The sequence below is a fragment of the Passer domesticus genome, chromosome 17 (genome assembly GCF_036417665.1).
Source record: "Passer domesticus isolate bPasDom1 chromosome 17, bPasDom1.hap1, whole genome shotgun sequence".
In the NCBI taxonomy this organism is placed as follows: Eukaryota; Metazoa; Chordata; class Aves; order Passeriformes; family Passeridae; genus Passer; species Passer domesticus.
In genome coordinates, this window is record NC_087490.1 from 11,598,531 (window position 1) to 11,607,487 (window position 8,957).

The 8,957-nt window shown below is 51.3% G+C and overlaps 1 protein-coding gene across 5 annotated transcripts in view; it reads right to left on the minus strand.

Annotated features, from left to right (window-relative positions):
- The window catches only part of PITPNM2 (phosphatidylinositol transfer protein membrane associated 2), a 124,624-nt gene extending 115,845 nt beyond the window's left edge, over positions 1-8,779 (minus strand). For 2 of the 5 annotated variants that reach the window (XM_064392087.1, XM_064392083.1), the window contains exons 1-2: positions 8,385-8,778; positions 3,448-3,621 (exon numbers count right to left, since the gene is read on the minus strand). The gene's annotated coding sequence lies outside the window, so the exon portion shown is untranslated. Of the gene's footprint in view, positions 1-3,447; positions 3,622-8,384 lie in introns of all 5 variants that reach the window. The other 3 variants (XM_064392088.1, XM_064392081.1, XM_064392094.1) reach the window with 2 other exon arrangements.
- Positions 8,780-8,957: the final 178 nt, after the last annotated feature.

Genomic DNA, 8,957 nt, shown 5'->3' on the forward strand with positions numbered 1-8,957 from the left:
CGGATGAGTCAAATGGAAATCTGTCCCTGACTCTGCTCCGCTGCCAGCCTCGAAGAAAGAAAGGCTGCCAGGGTTGTTTTTCCCACCTCCAGAGGGAATATCCCTTGATCCCTGCAGTGCAGAGCCCTGGGCACGCAGCACAGGCCTGGGGTGATGCTCCCTTAGGAACTGCTCGGGTTTTCTGAGCCTGGTGGCTCTGCCCAGGGGCTGTCACGGGCTGCAGGAATAAAAACCAGCGCCAGCCAATCTCCCTTCCCCTCTCCCACCTGAGCCTGTGCACCCTGAGACCCCCAGCCCATCCCACTGCCTCTCATGGTGATGGATTTGCTGCACCCTCCACCCCCCTGCGGGTCCAGAGACCCACCTGGAGTCAGAAACTGCAGGGAGAAATTGGGATTTAGCCTCAAGAAAACCAAACAAAAGCAAAAAGCATCTCCCTGCAAGGTGCTCTGAGCATCAAGGTGTTGCATTCCCCAGCACAGCACAACCAGTTTCCACTCAGCTCTCATCTTGCTGAGCCCAGGTTTCCATGTAAAAATGAATTTTTTAAAAGCTTGGAAAAGCTTATCCATGTGCATTCTCCTAGGAAGCTTATGAGCAAGTTAAAATAAAATATGCAGGAAAGACTAACATCTACAAGATCTACAAGGCTGCTGCAAGAGACCTCAGCAGGGAACTTGCTGAGAATATTAAAAAGGTGGTTCTCAAACAGTTGTCAAACTGATTTCAAGGAGGTTTTTAGTGGCTCCAAATCTGTTTATAATCAGAAACTGACACTCATGGCTGCTGCTACCATAAACTTGATTTAGGAAAAATGGGAGGTCTGAAAGCCAAATTACACTCAGTCTTTAAACCAGGAATTAAAATCCTCACTCAACATGGTTTAGCTGATGATTTTGGTAACAACATTTAAGACAAAGCATCACTTCTTTTTTTTTTAGTTCTACTTTGATAACAAGGAACACAGCACAAGTTCTATCAGCAAAATGACATTCAGACAACAGAAGACAGAGCAATGAGGGGGAAAATGCTCTGACATATCTGCCTTTGATAATACAGATGCCCCATTAGACAGTGAAATAAATCTCCCCTTTATGTCAAACTCCTTTTGCTGCTGGGGCACCTGTACAAAGGAACAGGCAGGAGGACAGAAAGCTCCTTCCTCTCCATCCTCTCTGCCCAGATTTTTGGCAGATGTGAAGATCTGACCTAAAGACACCCAAGTGCCCACCCCCAGCAAGGCAAGTGAAACCATCTCTCCCTGCTCTAAACAAAAGAATAAATGAAAACTGGGAAGCCAGGGCAACACACAGAAGCTGAACAAAAAAGTTTAATCCTTCAAGTAGGCTTGTCCAAATATGCTCTTTCTTGTCTCTGTGGCAGTGTGCTAGATGAAGGTGCCCTTCTGAAAAACTTATTTATAGGTATTAAATGTAAGCAAAAGAGAGCATTAAAATTGTTCTAGTCTCAATAGAAACAGTTGTGCCCAGGATAAACACATTTTTGAGCATATCTGATGGAAGATGTTTATTGTTTGTTGAAGTTAACACAAGGAACAATGTTTTACAAGCCAGAGACAGGTTAGACAAACAAAGAGTCCCGTGAGTCTGGATAAATGATCCTTAAAAACAAGAGAGGGAAAACAAAACGGGCTATGTGTTCTCCATCAGTTCACTTTGGTGGATGAGAAGCCTAAAAGCCCCACATCAAGCCTGCTCAAGAAATTAACAGGGGAACAAGGAAAGCAAACAAAACCAGAGACAGAAATCTCAGGAATTTTACTGTCTCTTCTCCTGAATTGTGTCTGCAACATTTCCTATGTCTGCTCCTGGATTATCCTTCAAGACAGAAGTGATCCTCCACCTTTGCTTGTGAAGAGCACAGGATGTTACTGAGGAGATGGGATGGCAGAGAAAAATCAAGTGAGAGGCCTTCCTCTCCCTCCTGCTCTTTTCCACCAAGTATCTCGAGTTATTTACATCCTCGTGTCCCAGACTCCCCCTCCAGTTTCACAGCTTGCAGTTTACTCTGCATTCTGGTGGAGACAGCACATGTCTAGCTGCAGCATGTTTAGGCTGGAACACCCTCTGAACGTGAGGCCGGTCACAGAGCCCACAGAGGGAAGGATTTCCAGATGTTCCAGAAAACAAGAGTCAGGAACACGAGGCTCCATCTCTCCACCACCCTGGAGAAATCAACCTGCTCTGTGGAGGAGACAACTTAAACAGCTTGGCAACGCCTACAGCTGGTGCTCAACCCCAGATCCAGTGAAAAGATGTAAATATTTAGATTTCAATTTCATCTCATATGATAAATATAAAATTTCTATTTCCTTCTTAAAAAAAAAAAAAAAAGGCAACGTTAAAATAGGTAAGCCACCCACATAGAGAAAGTGATTCTACCATGTTTGTACCTTTAGAAGGTTATTTCAGTTATGGTACTGATCTTGAAACAAATTACAAGTGAAATTATTCCTACTGAATTGTCCTCTCATGTATACAGAACATAATTACACCACGTTTATATACAAATGCATACGTGAAATTGTTTTTCTGTTCCTTCCAAACAGGTAGTAGCTGATGGCAGCCCATTTTTTTTTTTTTACCTTTTCAGAAATGCCCACATCCCTCCGGGTTTTGCTACGGATAACTCTGACTCCAACCCAAATCATCTGAAGAGAGACACAAAATGATCCAAACCCAACTCCTTATGAATACCTGTACAAAACACAGCTGAAGCTAAACCGCTGTTTACCACGGCTGTACCAGAAAAACCTGAAATCCTCCCATAACCTTCTAAAGCACATAATGGAATTAAGGCCCCTCTACACATCCAGAGTTAAGTCATGCAAATACCAAACTTCTTTGGAGCCGGAGATAAGGCGGCCTCGCCCTGCAGTGCCCAGATACCTCAGCTGCTGATGTGATTACACACTCCCACCCTCCAAATTGGTTATCGTGCCATTAAAATGCCTTCCCAGGTCACTGCTCTGAGGGTTAAGCCTGAATTAGTATCCTGAAGCTCCCTGATCGTTATGTAAGTGCCAGCAATCCAAACAAATCAGAGTTAGCTTCCCTGTCCATTACAGGAATCCCTGTCCAATGGTGAATTACAAATCTTTCAGCAGTTCATTCACTATTTTCTTCCCCAAGTCCTCACCAGCTGTGCACTTCCAGCTCACAGCAAACCACCTCTGTTCCACTACTGGATTTTCTGGATCTCAGTTTCTTCCCCCCACCATGATGAGACCACAGAAACTGGTGGAAAACCCCTCAGTAGAAATCCCAGTATCTGATCTCCAAATGAAGACTGAGCTGTTTAAAGAAAGCCATGCAGGGCAAATCACTTTTCCTCATCACATCGAGGGACTCCCTCCAATTCACCTAATCCCACCTGTTTTCCTGCCAAGGAGAGTTGTAAGGCTTGTGCCCACACCTCAGCACTCACCAATCTCAGCTGTCCAAACACAAAGCCAGGAGTGTAAAAGCTGGGCAGAGTCCTCGCTATCCAAGGTACTCAGGCTTGGGCTATTTTTGCAGGAAAACAACTTGAGGTCCACAGGGGTGCAGACTTCTGGATGTTGTAGGTCTTCAAATCTGTCTGAGCAAGATTTTCTGGAGGCTGTTTAAAGCCAGAAAAAAATAAAAAATAAAAATCTAATTTGGAGTTCTCAGCCACTGCCTGGGTCAGGAGAAGCCAAAATCAGCCCGTGCTGCTGCTGGGAGACCGAGACTCTGCCGTGGGTGCCCCTGCTCCTATCAGCACTCCTTCCTCAGCCAGGTGTGTGCTTTGTCCCTGCCCTTGGTGGCACCCTGGGCACACTCAGGGCGCTGCCATGTGCGTCCCTGCCCAGCGCCAGGTCCGAGGCTGCTGGGACAATGACCCCGGGACAATGAGCCCAGGACAATGACACCGGGACAATGACCCGGGACAATGAGCCCGGGAGTGCCAGGCCCCCACCCTGCACTGACCCAGCCACCAAACCCAGGGGTCCTGCTCATCCTCCTCACCAGCCCTGGCACAGAAGCCCAGAGGCAGGAAGGTGCAGCTTTCCCTCCCATTTCCCTCCTGGATGGCCTCTCCCTGCAAAGCCAGCACCTCCTCAGGTGTGGCCAAGCTCCCCAGGGCAGGTTTTAGCCCTGTGCCAACTGGATTTTTTCCCTGCACCCAGATTTGCCCAAAAACTCCACTTGCCTGAGCAACCTCTTTTTTCTTCTCCCCTGTGAAGCCTGACCCTGTGTCACACGCTCAGGAAGAGCTGCAGGAAGGGGAAGCTCTGTCTCCAGATCCTGCCATCCCTCAGGAGTTCCCCTGCACCTCCCCCTCCCTCCTTCAAAATGAAAGATACCTTTTTCCAACTGGTTTCTAAATTCTCCAGTGGGATTTACTGAAGCATTTGGCTGTGAGCATTTAAGAAATATTAGTTCAATTAAAAGGAAAAACTGAAACCACCATCCAGTCACACCAGCAAACACTCTTTCCTCTGGAAAATGCACAAGCCTGACTTTGGGAGCTCTGTCTATTGACTTGGCATGGTGCTGATTAGAACTCCCTGTAGTGACAGGATCTGGGCCAGCCCCAGGCTAGACTGTTTTCTTCTTACATTAAGAACATCCAAATATCATCCATTACTTTGTTCATTTAAATTTTCCTAGGACTCTTGGCATGGACACCACAATTAGAGAAGCCACATTCCCTCTCAGTTCGTGGGTGAGCTCAGACAGACTCTGCCCCAGTACAATCTTGTGGCACTTGGGTTTCCTCCAACACCCAGGAAATAAAGTTATAAATAAAAAGTGTTTTATTTACTCCCTCCTCCCTCCCCCATTAATTATTCCATTTCCATTCACACTGAAAACTACAGAACATTTCTGTTTATAAGACGCTTTTGGGCTCAAAATTAAATTTAGGCATATTTTACCAATTTGGGAAGATAAACAGAAATATTAATTGCATCACACCCTACGTCAGCCAGTTTTAAAATTAAATGAGAAGGCATCTTCACCATTTAGAGAAATTGGCTGTTAAGAAAACCATGGGTTGCTTTCTCCTTCTAAGAAAATACAAATAAAGCAAAGCAACACATTGATGCCTGTTTCTAGCCTCTCCTCTTATTTGAGCCTCTAAGAAGAGGAAAACTAAAAGAAAAACACCTTAAAAGAAGAAATGTTTCTCGAGGGATCCTGCTTGTCCTGGAACAGGACATTATGGTGAATATGCATGAAAGGCATGAGTCAAACTGTACTGAGGAGCGAGCATCAGCTTTCACTTGCCATTTTCCGAAGCCTTCCACTCAGGCTGCCAAGACAGCAACTGAATGACAAGAGTTTTATGTGAATGCAGAGGGGAGATAAAAGCTCCTTAGGACTAATTGAAGGAACCTTCTTTAAATTAGCTCACTTGGAGGATGTGCTGCTTCTCTCTTTGGCCAGCTCACAGAAAGAGTAACAATTTGTGAATAAAAAGAGAGTGATTATTTAAATTCAAAACCTTTTAGCCCCATTGTCAGTTTTAAGTTTTGAGAATTTCTATTAGAGGGGAAAAAAAAACCAGGACAAGGTCTTTCCAAACTGGTTGCTGTCAAGTAAAATGAGAAGTTAGATAAAACTCCCACGTGCCAGATGGTAAATCACAATAAATGCTCAGGCTGTTAGATGCACAACAAGCGACAAAGCATTGACACACACCATCAGCAGCAAACCCAAAATAGAAAAGATATTTTAATAAGAAGTTGTCATTTGGGGAAAAGATCCTCGTGAAGCTCATCAGAATCAAAAGTCATACACTGAGGGATTCTTATTTTCTTCATCACCTCACACAAGCCTGAGAACAGCCAACAATTTCAGGTGACTTACACTGGGCTCAGGGCTACAGTCAGCAGGAGCCTTGGGGTTCACTACTGAGGCACCACTTCTGACCCTTTCTGCCAAGTTCTTAAAAAAATATTGTTAAAGGATACCAGGGAACTGTTTACTCAAACCATTATTGTTTCCTGAACACAGATGCAAGAAAAAGTTTTATTAAGAAGATAAACAGCTGCTACTGTACACGGTTTAGATGGCAACAAAAGCATCTAAGGGCCATAAAGGGAATAGTAAGGGAATTAAAAAGCATTTTTATACATGAAGATGGCTAACATCTGTACGTTCATTAAAGTGGTATCAACTATGCTTTTAATTAAAAGTTAGTGACAGAAACTTAAATATGATTAATGAAGCCCAGCAGCCTAGCAGAAGTCTGCTCCATCAAAAGCAGCACGAGCTGCGTTCCCAGCCCCGGCTGCTCATTTCTTCCCCTCTCAGAGATGCTGCCACAACCAGAACACACTGCAAGGACCACAAAGCAGAAATCCTGAGACAAACAAGCCAGGACAAGTCTGCAACAGTGCTTCCATGGCTGTTTATTCTGTATATCCCGAGGAGCCGTTTCAATTACCGAGCAGCCCGCGGCCACAGCAAGGAGCTGGTTACCTGTCACAATAACCAGGCACTGAGATCCAGCGGAGGCACGAGGTCTGCCACAGGAAAAGGAGGAAAAGGGCTGCCCTACAAACAGCAGTCTGGGGGGAAAACCCCTCGCCCAGAAGCCAGTGCTGAACTCTGAAAGGCAGTCAGTCGTCTTGTGTTACCCGGAGCACAGCGCAGTCATGACAAAAATAAACCAGGCGATAAAAATACAGCACGAGCGAAAAGATGTGGGCACGGAACAGGAATGGTGCCATGGGGGGGAAAAGGAGTCCTACAGCCACCGATACTCTCACGTGCACTCAAACATCCGCCTATTCAAGTCCTGATGTCCACAAAGACTGATCTCTGCTCACTTTCCTGTTCAGAGCTGAGCACTCACAGATGATGTCTTCAAGGACTGAAGACGCTTCCTGACATCAAATTTCCACTTAGCAGCTTCCAGACGCACAGAGCACAGAGAAGATGGAAGCCCTCACTTTAGAGCAGGTACCAACACACGAAGAACTTTTTTTTCCTTAAACACACAGTTTAAATAAACTTCACCTCAGTCGGGGCATTTAAACGTGAAATGTGACAGGACTGACGTGTGTAGCTGACTGAGCAGGGTGCTCCTCTGAGGGGCTCCCTGAATGATGCTCCCAGCCCCAGGCTGAGCACCTCAGCGCACTCTGTGCTTCTGCTCCTCCAGTGGAACAGGAGAGGCTGGGGAGGACGTGAAGGAAGGGATTTAATCCTCCCACAGCTGGGCAAAATGCTGGAGCTGTTCACACTGTAGCCACGGAGCAGCAGCACGCTCCAGGATGGAGCTCCGGTTGTTTGGGATCACCAGGCAGGACCCCTTCTGTCAAGGGGTGGGGAGGCCAGGAGAAAGGACTGCCAGGCCCAGCAAAAACAATCTCCTCTTGCAGCCCATCATCCAGCTAAGGAATGGGCATTCTGCTCTTTCCAGAGGGACGAATCGCTTCCTCCCCCTCCCGCAAAGAAAAGCATTGCCTGAGGAGCAGGGCCAGCTCCCAGTCACCCCCTAGCAGTGCCCTGACACAGAGGGGTCTCGAGCCCCGAGAGCCCACAGGGCTGTCCCTCAGCTACGATCAGTCACCGGCATTTATTCTTTGAGGCTGCTGCGGGTCTCTCCCTCTCCTCCCACAGCGATGGAGGCACCGCCGGGCAGCCCCTTCACCCCCTCCCACGGCCAGGCCCCGTCCGAGGCCACCGCACGGCAAAACCTCCACCGGGGGCTTCTGCCAGAGCCGAATTCGGTGAAATACAAGGCTCGGAGATGCGGTACTCGAGGAAGGGGGCCAGGACGGAGCTCTCCCGGGAGCTGGCTCCGGCCCCGAGCCATGACCGCCCCGAACGCTCCGGGTGCCGCGACCCGGCGGGGAGGGTGCTCTGTCTGTCCGTCCATCCGTCCCCGGCTGTCCCCACGGGCAGGGAGCGGTACCTGCCGCCCGCAGCCCGCCAGCGCAGGGAGAGCCCGGCACCGGCCGTGCCGCACGCCGGACCCCGGCGGCGCGGGGCTGCGGTCCCGCGTCCTGGCGTGCGGTGCCGGCCGCTGCCATGGCCGCGGGGCCCTCCCGGTCACCGACTGCTCCATCGGGAAACTTTTACCGCCGCATCCCGGGGGAGGACGGACAGCCCGGCCCCGCTCAGGCCGCGGCACCCTCCAGGTGCCGGCCGGGACCCGCCGCGGCCCGCGGGGGCCGTTCCGCGCTCCCGGGAGGGGCCCCCGCGCCGCACCGGCCCCTCCGCGGAGCCGCAGCCGCCCCGCGGGCCCGGCCACCCCTGCTCAGCTCCCCTCAGGCCCGCCGCGGTTCCCGCCCCCGCCGAGGCACAGCCGGGCCGGCCCGGGGGCCGCCAGGTGCTGGTGCTCGCCCCGCCGCCCCCCGCCCGCCCTCAGCGGCCCCCGCCACGCACCGGCTGCTCCCGGCGCGGCGGCCGCGGCTCCCGCTGCTGCTGCTGCCGATGCCGCCGCGTCTCCGCGGCTGCCGTTGCCTACGGGTCGCTGCCTGCCGGCATGCCCGCGCGCCGCTGGCATAATCCCCGGTGCGGGCGGGCCGGGCGCGGGCAGCTCCTCGCCCGCCGGCGCTGCCGCGGCGCGGGGACGGCGGAGGCGGGGGGAGGCGAGGCGAGGCGGGCCGCCGCAGCTGCGGGGGAGGAGAGAGCGGGCAAGGCGAAGAGCCCCGCACCGGCACTGCCCTTGCCGTGCCGTGGCAGGGCGGCCGCGCGGATTTATCCGCCCGCCGAGCGAGCCGAGCCCCGCGCACCGGCAGCACCGGGAGCCGCCACTTCCTTCCCCGCGCCGCTCCGCGCTCCCTGAGGCGAGCGGGCGGGGCGGGGGCGCCGCCTGGCGGCCGCCGTGAGCAGCGCGGGACCGCCCCGCCGTGAGGGAAGGCGCGGGAGGAGCGGGGAAAGAACGGGGAAAAGCGGGAAAAGAGCGGGGAAAGAGCGGGCGGACGGAGCGGGGATCCCCGGGCTGGCACCGCCGTC